Source organism: Phyllobates terribilis, unplaced genomic scaffold (genome assembly GCF_046119375.1).
Source record: "Phyllobates terribilis strain yellow unplaced genomic scaffold, ASM4611937v1 Scaffold_212__1_contigs__length_3418457, whole genome shotgun sequence".
In the NCBI taxonomy this organism is placed as follows: domain Eukaryota; kingdom Metazoa; phylum Chordata; class Amphibia; order Anura; family Dendrobatidae; genus Phyllobates; species Phyllobates terribilis.
The window spans coordinates 3,362,437-3,380,769 of record NW_027362972.1 but is presented as its reverse complement, the minus strand read 5'-3'; positions in this window follow the sequence as shown (position 1 = coordinate 3,380,769).

Sequence of the window (18,333 nt, the reverse complement as noted above, 5' to 3'; positions counted from 1 at the left end):
ATCCCGTCATATGCGATACCCCACAGACTGGTGTATTACACCTTTCACTGGTGTGTCTAATTCTGTCATCATATGCGATACTCCTTAGACTGGTGTATCTAATCCCATCATTATGTGCGATACTCCCCAGACCAGTGTATCAAATCCCGTCATCATGTACCATACTCCTTATACTGGTGTATCTAATTCCGTCATAAACGATATTCCCCAGACTGGTGTGTTACGCCTTTCACTGGTGTATCTACTCCGGTCATCATGTGAGATACTCCTTAGACTGGTGTATCTAATCCCATCATTATGTGCAATACTCCTCAGACTGGTGTTTCTAATCCCATCATCATGTGCTATACTCCCCAGACTTGTGTATGTAATCCCGTCATCATGTGCGATACTCCCCAGATGGGTGTATCAAATCCCGTGATTATGTGCGATACTCCTTACACCGGTGTATCTAATGCCGTCATATGCGATACCCCCCAGACTGGTGTATTACGCCTTTCACTGGTGTATCTAATTCCGTCATCATGTGCGATACTCCTTAGACTGGTGTATCTAATCCCATCATGTGTGACACTTTTTAGACCGGTGTTTCTAATCCCGTCATATGCTATACCCCCCAGACTGGTGTATTACACCTTTCACTGGTGCATCTAATTCCGTCATCATGTGCGATACTCCTTAGACTGGTGTATCTAATCCCATCATGTGTGACACTTTTTAGACCGGTGTTTCTAATCCCGTCATATGCTATACCCCCCAGAGTGGTGTATTACACCTTTCACTGGTGTATCTAATCCCATCATTATGTGCAATACTCCCCAGACTGGTGTATCTAATCCTATCATCATGTGTGATACTCCTTATACTGGTGTATCTAATTCCATGATATGCGATACTCCCCAGACTGGTGTGTTACGCCTTTCACTGGTGTATCTAATCCGGTCATCATGTGTGATACTCCTTAGACTGGTGTATCTAATCCTATCATCATGTGCCATACTCCTTATACTGGTGTATCTAATTCCATCATATGAGATACTCCCAGGACTGGTGTGTTACGCCTTTCACTGGTGTATCTAATCCGGTCATCATGTGCGATACTCCCCTGACTGGTGTATCTAATCCCATCATCTTGTGCGATACTCCCCAGACCGATGTATCAAATCCCGTCATCATGTGTGATACTCCCCAGACTGGTGTATGTAATCCCGTCATCATGTGCGATACTCCCCAGACTGGTGTATGTAACCCCGTCATCATGTGCCATACTCCCCAGACCGGTGTATCAAATCCCGTCATCATGTGCCATACTCCTTATACTGGTGTATCTAATTCCGTCATAAGCGATACTCCCCAGACTGGTGTGTTACGCCTTTCACTGGTGTATCTAATCCGGTCATCATGTGCGATACTCCTTAGACTGGTGTATCTAATCCCATCATGTGTGACACTCCTTAGACCGGTGTATCTAATCTTGTCAAGTGTGATACTCCCAAGACTGGTGTATTACGTCTTAGACCGGTGTACCTAATTCCGTCATATGCGATACCCCCCAGACTGGTGTATTACACCTTTCACTGGTGTATCTAATTCTGTCATCATATGCGATACTCCTTAGACTGGTGTATCTAATCCCATCATTATGTGCAATACTCCCCAGACTGGTGTTTCTAATCCCATCATCATGTGCAATACTCCCCAGACTTGTGTATGTAATCCCGTCATTATGTGCGATACTCCTTAGACCGTTGTATCTAATCCAATCGTGCTATACTTCCCAGACTGGTGTATTACTCCTTAGACCAGTGTATTTATTGCCATCATCATGTGCGATACTCCCCAGACGGGTATATCAAATCCGGTCATCATGTGCGATACTCCTTATACCAGTGTATCTAATCACGTCATATGCGATACTCCACAGAATGGTGTATTATGCTTTAGACTGGTATATCCAATCCTGTCATCATGTGCAATACTCCTTAGATCGGTGTACCTAATCCAGTCATGTGCGATACTCCCCAGACTGGTGTATCTTATTCCATCATCATGTCCGATACTCCTTAGACTGGTGTATCTAATCCCATCATGTGTGATACTCCTTAGACTGGTGTATCTAATCCTGTCATGTGCGCTACTCCCCAGACTGGTGCATCTAATCCTGTCATCCTGTGCGATACTCCTTAGACCGGTGTATCTAATTCCATCATGTGTGATACTTCCCAGACTGATGTATCTAATCCCGTCATCATGTGCGATACTCCTTAGACTGATGTATCTAATCCCATCATGTGCGATACTCCCCAGACTGATGTATCTAATCCCATCATCTTGTGTGATACTCCCCAGACTGGTGTATGTATTCCCGTCATCATGTGCGATACTCCCCAGACTGGTGTATGTAACCCCGTCATCATGTGCCATACTCCCCAGACCGGTGTATGAAATCTCGTCATCATGTGCCATACTCCTTATACTGGTGTATCTAATTCCGTCATAAGCGATATTCCCCAGACTGGTGTTACGCCTTTCACTGGTGTATCTAATCCGGTCATCATGTATGATACTCCTTAGACTGGTGTATCTAATCCCATCATGTGTGACACTCCTTAGACCAGTGTATCTAATCTCGTCAAGTGTGATACTCCCAAGACTGGTGTATTACGCCTTAGACCGGTGTATCTAATCCCGTCATATGCGATACCCCACAGACTGGTGTATTACACCTTTCACTGGTGTGTCTAATTCTGTCATCATATGCGATACTCCTTAGACTGGTGTATCTAATCCCATCATTATGTGCGATGCTCCCCAGACCAGTGTATCAAATCCCGTCATCATGTACCATACTCCTTATACTGGTGTATCTAATTCCGTCATAAACGATATTCCCCAGACTGGTGTGTTACGCCTTTCACTGGTGTATCTACTCCGGTCATCATGTGAGATACTCCTTAGACTGGTGTATCTAATCCCATCATTATGTGCAATACTCCCCAGACTGGTGTTTCTAATCCCATCATCATGTGCTATACTCCCCAGACTTGTGTATGTAATCCCGTCATCATGTGCGATACTCCCCAGATGGGTGTATCAAATCCCGTGATTATGTGCGATACTCCTTACACCGGTGTATCTAATGCCGTCATATGCGATACCCCCCAGACTGGTGTATTACGCCTTTCACTGGTGTATCTAATTCCGTCATCATGTGCGATACTCCTTAGACTGGTGTATCTAATCCCATCATGTGTGACACTTTTTAGACCGGTGTTTCTAATCCCGTCATATGCTATACCCCCCAGACTGGTGTATTACACCTTTCACTGGTGTATCTAATTCCGTCATCATGTGCGATACTCCTTAGACTGGTGTATCTAATCCCATCATGTGTGACACTTTTTAGACCGGTGTTTCTAATCCCGTCATATGCTATACCCCCCAGAGTGGTGTATTACACCTTTCACTGGTGTATCTAATCCCATCATTATGTGCAATACTTCCCAGACTGGTGTATCTAATCCTATCATCATGTGTGATACTCCTTATACTGGTGTATCTAATTCCATGATATGCGATACTCCCCAGACTGGTGTGTTACGCCTTTCACTGGTGTATCTAATCCGGTCATCATGTGTGATACTCCTTAGACTGGTGTATCTAATCCTATCATCATGTGCCATACTCCTTATACTGGTGTATCTAATTCCATCATATGCGATACTCCCCAGACTGGTGTGTTACGCCTTTCACTGGTGTATCTAATCCGGTCATCATGTGCGATACTCCCCTGACTGGTGTATCTAATCCCATCATCTTGTGCGATACTCCCCAGACCGATGTATCAAATCCCGTCATCATGTGTGATACTCCCCAGACTGGTGTATGTAATCCCGTCATCATGTGCGATACTCCCCAGACTGGTGTATGTAACCCCGTCATCATGTGCCATACTCCCCAGACCGGTGTATCAAATCCCGTCATCATGTGCCATACTCCTTATACTGGTGTATCTAATTCCGTCATAAGCGATACTCCCCAGACTGGTGTGTTACGCCTTTCACTGGTGTATCTAATCCGGTCATCATATGCGATACTCCTTAGACTGGTGTATCTAATCCCATCATGTGTGACACTCCTTAGACCGGTGTATCTAATCTTGTCAAGTGTGATACTCCCAAGACTGGTGTATTACGCCTTAGACCGGTGTTTCTAATCCCGTCATATGCGATACCCCCCAGACTGGTGTATTACACCTTTCACTGGTGTATCTAATTCTGTCATCATATGCGATACTCCTTAGACTGGTGTATCTAATCCCATCATTATGTGGAATACTCCCCAGACTGGTGTTTCTAATCCCATCATCATGTGCAATACTCCCCAGACTTGTGTATGTAATCCCGTCATTATGTGCGATACTCCTTAGACCGTTGTATCTAATCCAATCGTGCTATACTTCCCAGACTGGTGTATTACTCCTTAGACCAGTGTATTTATTGCCATCATCATGTGCGATACTCCCCAGACGGGTATATCAAATCCGGTCATCATGTGCGATACTCCTTATACCAGTGTATCTAATCACGTCATATGCGATACTCCACAGAATGGTGTATTATGCTTTAGACTGGTATATCCAATCCTGTCATCATGTGCAATACTCCTTAGATCGGTGTACCTAATCCAGTCATGTGCGATACTCCCCAGACTGGTGTATCTTATTCCATCATCATGTCCGATACTCCTTAGACTGGTGTATCTAATCCCATCATGTGTGATACTCCTTAGACTGGTGTATCTAATCCTGTCATGTGCGCTACTCCCCAGACTGGTGTATCTAATCCTGTCATCCTGTGCGATACTCCTTAGACCGGTGTATCTAATTCCATCATGTGTGATACTTCCCAGACTGATGTATCTAATCCCGTCATCATGTGCGATACTCCTTAGACTGATGTATCTAATCCCATCATGTGCGATTCTTCCCAGACTGATGTATCTAATCCCATCATCTTGTGTGATACTCCCCAGACTGGTGTATGTATTCCCGTCATCATGTGCGATACTCCCCAGACTGGTGTATGTAACCCCGTCATCATGTGCCATACTCCCCAGACCGGTGTATGAAATCTCGTCATCATGTGCCATACTCCTTATACTGGTGTATCTAATTCCGTCATAAGCGATATTCCCCAGACTGGTGTTACGCCTTTCACTGGTGTATCTAATCCGGTCATCATGTATGATACTCCTTAGACTGGTGTATCTAATCCCATCATGTGTGACACTCCTTAGACCAGTGTATCTAATCTCGTCAAGTGTGATACTCCCAAGACTGGTGTATTACGCCTTAGACCGGTGTATCTAATCCCGTCATATGCGATACCCCACAGACTGGTGTATTACACCTTTCACTGGTGTGTCTAATTCTGTCATCATATGCGATACTCCTTAGACTGGTGTATCTAATCCCATCATTATGTGCGATACTCCCCAGACCAGTGTATCAAATCCCGTCATCATGTACCATACTCCTTATACTGGTGTATCTAATTCCGTCATAAACGATATTCCCCAGACTGGTGTGTTACGCCTTTCACTGGTGTATCTACTCCGGTCATCATGTGAGATACTCCTTAGACTGGTGTATCTAATCCCATCATTATGTGCAATACTCCCCAGACTGGTGTTTCTAATCCCATCATCATGTGCTATACTCCCCAGACTTGTGTATGTAATCCCGTCATCATGTGCGATACTCCCCAGATGGGTGTATCAAATCCCGTGATTATGTGCGATACTCCTTACACCGGTGTATCTAATGCCGTCATATGCGATACCCCCCAGACTGGTGTATTACGCCTTTCACTGGTGTATCTAATTCCGTCATCATGTGCGATACTCCTTAGACTGGTGTATCTAATCCCATCATGTGTGACACTTTTTAGACCGGTGTTTCTAATCCCGTCATATGCTATACCCCCCAGACTGGTGTATTACACCTTTCACTGGTGTATCTAATTCCGTCATCATGTGCGATACTCCTTAGACTGGTGTATCTAATCCCATCATGTGTGACACTTTTTAGACCGGTGTTTCTAATCCCGTCATATGCTATACCCCCCAGAGTGGTGTATTACACCTTTCACTGGTGTATCTAATCCCATCATTATGTGCAATACTTCCCAGACTGGTGTATCTAATCCTATCATCATGTGTGATACTCCTTATACTGGTGTATCTAATTCCATGATATGCGATACTCCCCAGACTGGTGTGTTACGCCTTTCACTGGTGTATCTAATCCGGTCATCATGTGTGATACTCCTTAGACTGGTGTATCTAATCCTATCATCATGTGCCATACTCCTTATACTGGTGTATCTAATTCCATCATATGCGATACTCCCCAGACTGGTGTGTTACGCCTTTCACTGGTGTATCTAATCCGGTCATCATGTGCGATACTCCCCTGACTGGTGTATCTAATCCCATCATCTTGTGCGATACTCCCCAGACCGATGTATCAAATCCCGTCATCATGTGTGATACTCCCCAGACTGGTGTATGTAATCCCGTCATCATGTGCGATACTCCCCAGACTGGTGTATGTAACCCCGTCATCATGTGCCATACTCCCCAGACCGGTGTATCAAATCCCGTCATCATGTGCCATACTCCTTATACTGGTGTATCTAATTCCGTCATAAGCGATACTCCCCAGACTGGTGTGTTACGCCTTTCACTGGTGTATCTAATCCGGTCATCATATGCGATACTCCTTAGACTGGTGTATCTAATCCCATCATGTGTGACACTCCTTAGACCGGTGTATCTAATCTTGTCAAGTGTGATACTCCCAAGACTGGTGTATTACGCCTTAGACCGGTGTTTCTAATCCCGTCATATGCGATACCCCCCAGACTGGTGTATTACACCTTTCACTGGTGTATCTAATTCTGTCATCATATGCGATACTCCTTAGACTGGTGTATCTAATCCCATCATTATGTGGAATACTCCCCAGACTGGTGTTTCTAATCCCATCATCATGTGCAATACTCCCCAGACTTGTGTATGTAATCCCGTCATTATGTGCGATACTCCTTAGACCGTTGTATCTAATCCAATCGTGCTATACTTCCCAGACTGGTGTATTACTCCTTAGACCAGTGTATTTATTGCCATCATCATGTGCGATACTCCCCAGACGGGTATATCAAATCCGGTCATCATGTGCGATACTCCTTATACCAGTGTATCTAATCACGTCATATGCGATACTCCACAGAATGGTGTATTATGCTTTAGACTGGTATATCCAATCCTGTCATCATGTGCAATACTCCTTAGATCGGTGTACCTAATCCAGTCATGTGCGATACTCCCCAGACTGGTGTATCTTATTCCATCATCATGTCCGATACTCCTTAGACTGGTGTATCTAATCCCATCATGTGTGATACTCCTTAGACTGGTGTATCTAATCCTGTCATGTGCGCTACTCCCCAGACTGGTGTATCTAATCCTGTCATCCTGTGCGATACTCCTTAGACCGGTGTATCTAATTCCATCATGTGTGATACTTCCCAGACTGATGTATCTAATCCCGTCATCATGTGCGATACTCCTTAGACTGATGTATCTAATCCCATCATGTGCGATTCTTCCCAGACTGATGTATCTAATCCCATCATCTTGTGTGATACTCCCCAGACTGGTGTATGTATTCCCGTCATCATGTGCGATACTCCCCAGACTGGTGTATGTAACCCCGTCATCATGTGCCATACTCCCCAGACCGGTGTATGAAATCTCGTCATCATGTGCCATACTCCTTATACTGGTGTATCTAATTCCGTCATAAGCGATATTCCCCAGACTGGTGTTACGCCTTTCACTGGTGTATCTAATCCGGTCATCATGTATGATACTCCTTAGACTGGTGTATCTAATCCCATCATGTGTGACACTCCTTAGACCAGTGTATCTAATCTCGTCAAGTGTGATACTCCCAAGACTGGTGTATTACGCCTTAGACCGGTGTATCTAATCCCGTCATATGCGATACCCCACAGACTGGTGTATTACACCTTTCACTGGTGTGTCTAATTCTGTCATCATATGCGATACTCCTTAGACTGGTGTATCTAATCCCATCATTATGTGCGATACTCCCCAGACCAGTGTATCAAATCCCGTCATCATGTACCATACTCCTTATACTGGTGTATCTAATTCCGTCATAAACGATATTCCCCAGACTGGTGTGTTACGCCTTTCACTGGTGTATCTACTCCGGTCATCATGTGCGATACTCCTTAGACTGGTGTATCTAATCCTATCATTATGTGCAATACTCCCCAGACTGGTGTTTCTAATCCCATCATCATGTGCTATACTCCCCAGACTTGTGTATGTAATCCCGTCATCATGTGCGATACTCCCCAGACGGGTGTATCAAATCCCGTGATTATGTGTGATACTCCTTACACCGGTGTATCTAATGCCATCATATGCGATACCCCCCAGACTGGTGTATTACGCCTTTCACTGGTGTATCTAATTCCGTCATCATGTGCGATACTCCTTAGACTGGTGTATCTAATCCCATCATGTGTGACACTTTTTAGACCGGTGTTTCTAATCCCGTCATATGCTATACCCCCCAGACTGGTGTATTACACCTTTCACTGGTGTATCTAATTCCGTCATCATGTGCGATACTCCTTAGACTGGTGTATCTAATCCCATCATGTGTGACACTTTTTAGACCGGTGTTTCTAATCCCGTCATATGCTATACCCCCCAGAGTGGTGTATTACACCTTTCACTGGTGTATCTAATCCCATCATTATGTTCAATACTCCCCAGACTGGTGTATCTAATCCTATCATCATGTGTGATACTCCTTATACTGGTGTATCTAATTCCATGATATGCGATACTCCCCAGACTGGTGTGTTACGCCTTTCACTGGTGTATCTAATCCGGTCATCATGTGTGACACTCCTTAGACCGGTGTATCTAATCCCATCATGTGCGATACTCCCCAGACTGGTGTATCTAATCCCATCATGTGCGATACTCCCCAGGCCGGTGCATCTAATCCCGTCATCCTGTGTGATACTCCCCAGACTGGTGTATTTAATCCCATCATCATGTGCGATACTCTCCAGACTTGTGTATGTAATCCCGTCGTTATGTGCGATACTCCTTACACCGGTGTATCTAATCCCGTCATATGCGATACCCCCCAGACTGGTGTATTGCGCCTTTCACTGGTGTATCTAATTCCGTCATCATATGCGATACTTCTTAGACTGGTGTATCTAATCCCATCATTATGTGCATTACTCCCCAGACTGGTGTATCTAATCCCGTCATCATGTGCGATATTCCTTAGACCGTTGTATCTAATCCAATTGTGCTATACTTCCCAGACTGGTGTATTACTCCTTAGACCAGTGTTTTTATTGCCATCATCATGTGCGATACTCCCCAGACGGGTGTATCAAATCCCGTCATCATGTGCGATACTCCTTATACCAGTGTATCTAATCACGTCATATGCGATACTCCACAGAATGGTGTATTATGCTTTAGACTGGTATATCCAATCCTGTCATCATGTGCAATACTCCTTAGATCGGTGTACCTAATCCAGTCATGTGCGATACTCCCCAGACTGGTGTATCTTATTCCATCATCATGTCCGATACTCCTTAGACTGGTGTATCTAATCCCATCATGTGTGATACTCCTTAGACTGGTGTTTCTAATCCTGTCATGTGCGCTACTCCCCAGACTGGTGTATCTAATCCTGTCATCCTGTGCGATACTCCTTAGACCGGTGTATCTAATTCCATCATGTGTGATACTTCCCAGACTGGTGTATCTAATCCCATCATCATGTGCGATACTCCTTAGACTGGTGTATCTAATCCCATCATTTGCGATACTCCCCAGACTGGTGTATCTAATCCCATCATCTTGTGCGATACTCCCCAGACCGATGTATCAAATCCCGTCGTCATGTGTAATACTCCCCAGACTGGTGTATGTAACCCCGTCATCATGTGCCATACTCCCCAGACCGGTGTATGAAATCCCGTCATCATGTGCCATACTCCTTATACTGGTGTATCTAATTCCGTCATAAGCGATATTCCCCAGACTGGTGTGTTACGCCTTTCACTGGTGTATCTAATCCGGTCATCATGTGCGATACTCCTTAGACTGGTGTATCTAATCCCATCATGTGTGACACTCCTTAGACCGGTGTATCTAATCTCGTCAAGTGTGATACTCCCAAGACTGGTGTATTATGCCTTAGACCGGTGTATCTAATCCCGTCATATGCTATACCCCCAGACTGGTGTATTACACCTTTCTCTGGTGTATCTAATTCTGTCATCATATGCGATACTCCTTCGACTGGTGTATCTAATCCCATCATTATGTGCGATACTCCCCAGACCGATGTATCAAATCCCGTCATCATGTGTGATACTCCCCAGACTGGTGTATGTAATCCCGTCTTCATGTGCGATACTCCCCAGACTAGTGTATGTAACCCCGTCATCATGTGCCATACTCCCCAGACCAGTGTATCAAATCCCGTCATCATGTACCATACTCCTTATACTGGTGTATCTAATTCCGTCATAAACGATATTCCCCAGACTGGTGTGTTACGCCTTTCACTGCTGTATCTAATCCGGTCATCATGTGCGATACTCCTTAGACTGGTGTATCTAATCCCATCATGTGTAACACTCCTTAGACCGGTGTATCTAATCTTGTCAAGTGTGATTCTCCCAAGACTGGTGTATTACGTCTTAGACCGGTGTACCTAATTCCGTCATATGCGATACCCCCCAGACTGGTGTATTACACCTTTCACTGGTGTATCTAATTCTGTCATCATATGCGATACTCCTTAGACTGGTGTATCTAATCCCATCATTATGTGCAATACTCCCCAGACTGGTGTTTCTAATCCCATCATCATGTGCAATACTCCCCAGACTTGTGTATGTAATCCCGTCATTATGTGCGATACTCCTTAGACCGTTGTATCTAATCCAATTGTGCTATACTTCCCAGACTGGTGTATTACTCCTTAGACCAGTGTATTTATTGCCATCATCATGTGCGATACTCCCCAGACGGGTATATCAAATCCGGTCATCATGTGCGATACTCCTTATACCAGTGTATCTAATCACGTCATATGCGATACTCCACAGAATGGTGTATTATGCTTTAGACTGGTATATCCAATCCTGTCATCATGTGCAATACTCCTTAGATCGGTGTACCTAATCCAGTCATGTGCGATACTCCCCAGACTGGTGTATCTTATTCCATCATCATGTCCGATACTCCTTAGACTGGTGTATCTAATCCCATCATGTGTGATACTCCTTAGACTGGTGTATCTAATCCTGTCATGTGCGCTACTCCCCAGACTGGTGTATCTAATCCTGTCATCCTGTGCGATACTCCTTAGACCGGTGTATCTAATTCCATCATGTGTGATACTTCCCAGACTGATGTATCTAATCCCGTCATCATGTGCGATACTCCTTAGACTGATGTATCTAATCCCATCATGTGCGATACTCCCCAGACTGATGTATCTAATCCCATCATCTTGTGTGATACTCCCCAGACTGGTGTATGTATTCCCGTCATCATGTGCGATACTCCCCAGACTGGTGTATGTAACCCCGTCATCATGTGCCATACTCCCCAGACCGGTGTATGAAATCTCGTCATCATGTGCCATACTCCTTATACTGGTGTATCTAATTCCGTCATAAGCGATATTCCCCAGACTGGTGTTACGCCTTTCACTGGTGTATCTAATCCGGTCATCATGTATGATACTCCTTAGACTGGTGTATCTAATCCGATCATGTGTGACACTCCTTAGACCAGTGTATCTAATGTCGTCAAGTGTGATACTCCCAAGACTGGTGTATTACGCCTTAGACCGGTGTATCTAATCCCGTCATATGCGATACCCCACAGAACGGTGTATTACACCTTTCACTGGTGTGTCTAATTCTGTCATCATATGCGATACTCCTTAGACTGGTGTATCTAATCCCATCATTATGTGCGATACTCCCCAGACCAGTGTATCAAATCCCGTCATCATGTACCATACTCCTTATACTGGTGTATCTAATTCCGTCATAAACGATATTCCCCAGACTGGTGTGTTACGCCTTTCACTGGTGTATCTACTCCGGTCATCATGTGCGATACTCCTTAGACTGGTGTATCTAATCCCATCATTATGTGCAATACTCCCCAGACTGGTGTTTATAATCCCATCATCATGTGCTATACTCCCCAGACTTGTGTATGTAATCCCGTCATCATGTGTGATACTCCCCAGATGGGTGTATCAAATCCCGTGATTATGTGCGATACTCCTTACACCGGTGTATCTAATGCCGTCATATGCGATACCCCCCAGACTGGTGTATTACGCCTTTCACTGGTGTATCTAATTCCGTCATCATGTGCGATACTCCTTAGACTGGTGTATCTAATCCCATCATGTGCGACACTTTTTAGACCGGTGTTTCTAATCCCGTCATATGCTATACCCCCCAGACTGGTGTATTACACCTTTCACTGGTGTATCTAATTCCGTCATCATGTGCGATACTCCTTAGACTGGTGTATCTAATCCCATCATGTGTGACACTTTTTAGACCAGTGTTTCTAATCCCGTCATATGCTATACCCCCCAGAGTGGTGTATTACACCTTTCACTGATGTATCTAATTCCATCATTATGTGCAATACTCCCCAGACTGGTGTATCTAATCCTATCATCATGTGTGATACTCCCCAGACTGGTGTATCTAATCCAGTCATCCTGTGCGATAGTCCCCAGACTGGTGTATGTAATCCCATCATCATTTGCGATACACCCTAGACCGATGTATCTAATCCCGTCATCATGTGCAATACTCCCCAGACTGCTGTATCAATTCAGTTATGTGTGATACTCCCAAGACTGGTGTATCTAATCCCATTATCATGTGAGATACTCCCCAGACCAGTGTATCTGATCCCATCATGTGCGATACTCCTTAGACTGGTATATCTAATCACATTATGTGCGATACCCCCCAGACTGGTGTATTACACCTTTCACTGGTGTATCTAATTCTGTCATCATATGCGATATTCCTTAGACTGGTGTATCTAATCCCATCATTATGTGCAATACTCCCCAGACTGGTGTTTCTAATCCCATCATCATGTGCGATACTCCCCAGACTTGTGTATGTAATCCCGTCATCATGTGCGATACTCCCCAGACGGGTGTATCAAATCCCGTCATTATGTGCGATACTCCTTACACCGGTGTATCTAATGCCGTCATATGCGATACCCCCCAGACTGGTGTATTACGCCTTTCACTGGTGTATCTAATTCCGTCATCATATGCGATACTCCTTAGACTGGTGTATCGAAGCCCATCATTATGTGCAGTACTCCCCAGACTGGTGTATCTAATCCCGTCATCATGTGCGATATTCCTTAGACCGTTGTATCTAATCCAATCGTGCTATACTTCCCAGACTGGTGTATTACTCCTTAGACCAGTGTATTTATTGCCATCATCATGTGCGATACTCCCCAGACGAGTGTATCAAATCCCGTCATCATGTGCGATACTCCTTCTACCAGTGTATCTAATCCCGTCATATGCGATACTCCACAGAATGGTGTATTATGCTTTAGACTGGCATATCCAATCCTGTCATCATGTGCAATACTCCTTAGACCGGTGTACCTAATCCAGTCATGTGCGATACTCCCCAGACTGGTGTAACGTATTCCATCATCATGTCCGATACTCCTTAGACTGGTGTATCTAATCCCATCATGTGTGATACTCCTTAGACTGGTGTATCTAATCCTGTCATGTGCGCTACTCCCCAGACTGGTGTATCTAATCCTGTCATCCTGTGCGATACTCCTTAGACTGATGTATCTAATCCCATCATGTGCGATACTCCCCAAACTGGTGTATCTAATCCCGTCATCCTGTGCATTACTCCCCAGACTGATGTATTTAATACCATCATCATTTGCGATACTCCCCAGACTGGTGTATTTAATCCCATCATCATTTGCGATACACCCTAGACCGATGTATCTAATCCCATCATCATGTGCAATACTCCCCAGACTGGTGTACCTAATTCAGTTATCATGTGTGATACTCCCCAGACTGATGTATCTAATCCTGTAATCATGGGCGATGCTCCTTAGGCTGGTGCATCTAACCTCGTCAAGTGTGATACTCCCAAGACTGGTGTATTACGCCTTAGACCGGTGTATCTAATCCAGTCATATGCGATACCCCCCAGACTGGTGTATTACACCTTTCACTGGTGTATCTAATTCTGTCATCATATGCGATACTCCTTAGACTGGTGTATCTAATCCCATCATTATGTGTAATACTCCCCAGACTGGTGTTTCTAATCCTATCATCATGTGCGACACTCCCCAGACTTGTGTATGTAATCCCGTCATCATGTGCGATACTCCCCAGACGGGTGTATCAAATCCCGTGATTATGTGCGATACTCCTTACACCGGTGTATCCAATGCCGTCATATGCGATACCCCCCAGACTGGTGTATTACGCCTTTCACTGGTGTATCTAATTCCGTCATCATATGCGATACTCCTTAGACTGGTGTATGTAATCCCATCATTATGTGCAATACTCCCCAGACTGGTGTATCTAATCCCGTCATCATGTGTGATATTCCTTAGACCGTTGTATGTAATCCAATCGTGCTATACTTCCCAGACTGGTGTATTACTCCTTAGACCAGTCTATTTATTGCCATCATCATGTGTGATACTCCCCAGACGGGTGTATCAAATCCCGTCATGTGCGATACTCCTTATACCAGTGTATCTAATCCCGTCATATGCAATACTCCACAGAATGGTGTATTATGCTTTAGACTGGTATATCCAATCCTGTCATCATGTGCAATACTCCTTAGACCGGTGTACCTAATCCAGTCATGTGCGATACTCCCCAGACTGGTGTATCTTATTCCATCATCATGTCCGATACTCCTTAGACTGGTGTATCTAATCCCATCGTGTGTGATACTCCTTAGACTGGTGTATCTAATCCTGTCATGTGCGCTACTCCCCAGACTGGTGTATCTAATCCTGTCATCCTGTGCGATACTCCTTAGACTGATTTATCTAATCCCATCATGTGCGATACTCCCCAAACTGGTGTATCTAATCCCGTCATCCTGTGCGATACTCCCCAGACTGATGTATTTAATACCATCATCATTTGCGATACTCCCCAGACTGGTGTATTTAATCCCATCATCATTTGCGATACACCCTAGACCGATGTATCTAATCCCGTCATCATGTGCAATACTCCCCAGACTGGTGTACCTAATTCAGTTATCATGTGTGATACGCCCCAGACTGATGTATCTAATCCCGTAATCATGTGCGATACTCCTTAGGCTGGTGCATCTAACCTCGTCAAGTGTGATACTCCCAAGACTGGTGTATTACACCTTAGACTGATGTTTCTAATCCCATCATGTGTGATACTCCCCAGACTGGTGTATCTAATCCAGTCATCCTGTGCGATAGTCCCCAGACTGGTGTATGTAATCCCATCATCATTTGCGATACACCCTAGACCGATGTATCTAATCCCGTCATCATGTGCAATACTCCCCAGACTGCTGTATCAATTCAGTTATGTGTGATACTCCCAAGACTGGTATATCTAATCCCATTATCATGTGAGATACTCCCCAGACCAGTGTATCTGATCCCATCATGTGCGATACTCCTTAGTCTGGTGTATCTAATCACATTATGTGCGATACCCCCCAGACTGGTGTATTACACCTTTCACTGGTGTATCTAATTCTGTCATCATATGCGATACTCCTTAGACTGGTGTATCTAATCCCATCATTATGTGCAATACTCCCCAGACTGGTGTTTCTAATCCCATCATCATGTGCGATACTCCCCAGATTTGTGTATGTAATCCCGTCATCATGTGCGATACTCCCCAGACGGGTGTATCAAATCCCGTCATTATGTGCGATACTCCTTACACCGGTGTATCTAATGCCGTCATATGCGATACCCCCCAGACTGGTGTATTACGCCTTTCACTGGTGTATCTAATTCCGTCATCATATGCGATACTCCTTAGACTGGTGTATCTAATCCCATCATTATGTGCAATACTCCCCAGACTGGTGTATCTAATCCCGTCATCATGTGCGATATTCCTTAGACCGTTGTATCTAATCCAATCGTGCTATACTTCCCAGACTGGTGTATTACTCCTTAGACCAATGTATTTATTGCCATCATTATGTGCGATACTCCCCAGACGGGTGTATCAAATCCCGTCTTCATGTGCGATACTCCTTATACCAGTGTATCTAATCCCGTCATATGCGATACTCCACAGAATGGTGTATTATGCTTTAGACTGGTATATCCAATCCTGTCATCATGTGCAATACTCCTTAGACCGGTGTACCTAATCCAGTCATGTGCGATACTCCCCAGACTGGTGTATCTTATTCCATCATCATGTCTGATACTCCTTAGACTGGTGTATCTAATCCCATCATGTGTGATACTCCTTAGACTGGTGTATCTAATCCTGTCATGTGCGCTACTCCCCAGACTGGTGTATCTAATCCTGTCATCCTGTGCGATACTCCTTAGACTGATGTATCTAATCCCATCATGTGCGATACTCCCCAAACTGGTGTATCTAATCCCGTCATCCTGTGCGATACTCCCCAGACTGATGTATTTAATACCATCATCATTTGCGATACTCCCCAGACTGGTGTATTTAATCCCATCATCATTTGCGATACACCCTAGACCGATGTATCTAATCCCGTCATCATGTGCAATACTCCCCAGACTGGTGTACCTAATTCAGTTATCATGTGTGATACGCCCCAGACTGATGTATCTAATCCCGTAATCATGTGCGATACTCCTTAGGCTGGTGCATCTAACCTCGTCAAGTGTGATACTCCCAAGACTGGTGTATTACACCTTAGACTGATGTTTCTAATCCCATCATGTGTGATACTCCCCAGACTGGTGTATCTAATCCAGTCATCCTGTGCGATAGTCCCCAGACTGGTGTATGTAATCCCATCATCATTTGCGATACACCCTTGACCGATGTATCTAATCCCGTCATCATGTGCAATACTCCCCAGACTGCTGTATCAATTCAGTTATGTGTGATACTCCCAAGACTGGTATATCTAATCCCATTATCATGTGAGATACTCCCCAGACCAGTGTATCTGATCCCATCATGTGCGATACTCCTTAGTCTGGTGTATCTAATCACATTATGTGCGATACCCCCCAGACTGGTGTATTACACCTTTCACTGGTGTATCTAATTCTGTCATCATATGCGATACTCCTTAGACTGGTGTATCTAATCCCATCATTATGTGCAATACTCCCCAGACTGGTGTTTCTAATCCCATCATCATGTGCGATACTCCCCAGATTTGTGTATGTAATCCCGTCATCATGTGCGATACTCCCCAGACGGGTGTATCAAATCCCGTCATTATGTGCGATACTCCTTACACCGGTGTATCTAATGCCGTCATATGCGATACCCCCCAGACTGGTGTATTACGCCTTTCACTGGTGTATCTAATTCCGTCATCATATGCGATACTCCTTAGACTGGTGTATCTAATCCCATCATTATGTGCAATACTCCCCAGACTGGTGTATCTAATCCCGTCATCATGTGCGATATTCCTTAGACCGTTGTATCTAATCCAATCGTGCTATACTTCCCAGACTGGTGTATTACTCCTTAGACCAATGTATTTATTGCCATCATTATGTGCGATACTCCCCAGACGGGTGTATCAAATCCCATCTTCATGTGCGATACTCCTTATACCAGTGTATCTAATCCCGTCATATGCGATACTCCACAGAATGGTGTATTATGCTTTAGACTGGTATATCCAATCCTGTCATCATGTGCAATACTCCTTAGACCGGTGTACCTAATCCAGTCATGTGCGATACTCCCCAGACTGGTGTATCTTATTCCATCATCATGTCTGATACTCCTTAGACTGGTGTATCTAATCCCATCATGTGTGATACTCCTTAGACTGGTGTATCTAATCCTGTCATGTGCGCTACTCCCCAGACTGGTGTATCTAATCCTGTCATCCTGTGCGATACTCCTTAGACTGA